This window comes from Charadrius vociferus, unplaced genomic scaffold, assembly GCF_000708025.1.
Source record: "Charadrius vociferus isolate BGI_N301 unplaced genomic scaffold, ASM70802v2 scaffold877, whole genome shotgun sequence".
Taxonomy (NCBI): domain Eukaryota; kingdom Metazoa; phylum Chordata; class Aves; order Charadriiformes; family Charadriidae; genus Charadrius; species Charadrius vociferus.
In genome coordinates, this window is record NW_009649116.1 from 18,960 (window position 1) to 19,574 (window position 615).

Genomic DNA, 615 nt, shown 5'->3' on the forward strand with positions numbered 1-615 from the left:
CCCCCCCCGGCCCCGCGGCCGCCGGCCGGGGCCCGCCGCCCCCGCGCCGGGTGCATGTACAGGGGCAGGCAGCCGGGCTCCTCCACCTGGGAGGCGTTCCCGCCCCACCATGGGTGCTGGGTGGCCCCTTCCATCCCTTTTTCCTTGGTTCCGTCCAGCTGGAAGCACTCCGGGGAGTGCCTGCTCCCATTTTCCCAGGGGGTGGTCACGGTGGGGACATGAGACCCATCAAGTGACACAGCCACGTGCAGACGGGGGGTGTGTGTGTGTGTTACCCCACCAGCAACACCCCCCCAACCCCCCAAGCATCCCCTGTGTCACAGGTTGAGCACGGTGGCATGTCCCTGCCAGCGGTCCAGCGCTCGGCACAGCCTTTATTTAGTGCAGAAAAAACCTCAAGTTTATTAAAAACACTCCTGGAGGGGAGGATTATTTTTTCAGAGCCCTCCCTCCCCCCAAATTAAGTCTTGAGATAAACCCGAGCCCGGCTGAGGACGCAGCGCCGCGCGTCACCCAAGGGCAGGGGGCTGCATGGGGGGGAAACATCCCCAGGGGTGGAGGGTCCCGTGTCCCCCTGTCCCCATCAGCACTGGCAGCGCTCCCGGGGCTCCCCCC

General features: G+C 65.7%; 1 protein-coding gene across 1 annotated transcript in view; it reads right to left on the reverse strand.

Annotated features, from left to right (window-relative positions):
* Positions 1-615, reverse strand: part of RAB42 (RAB42, member RAS oncogene family) — a 3,612-nt gene that overhangs the window by 1,416 nt on the left and 1,581 nt on the right.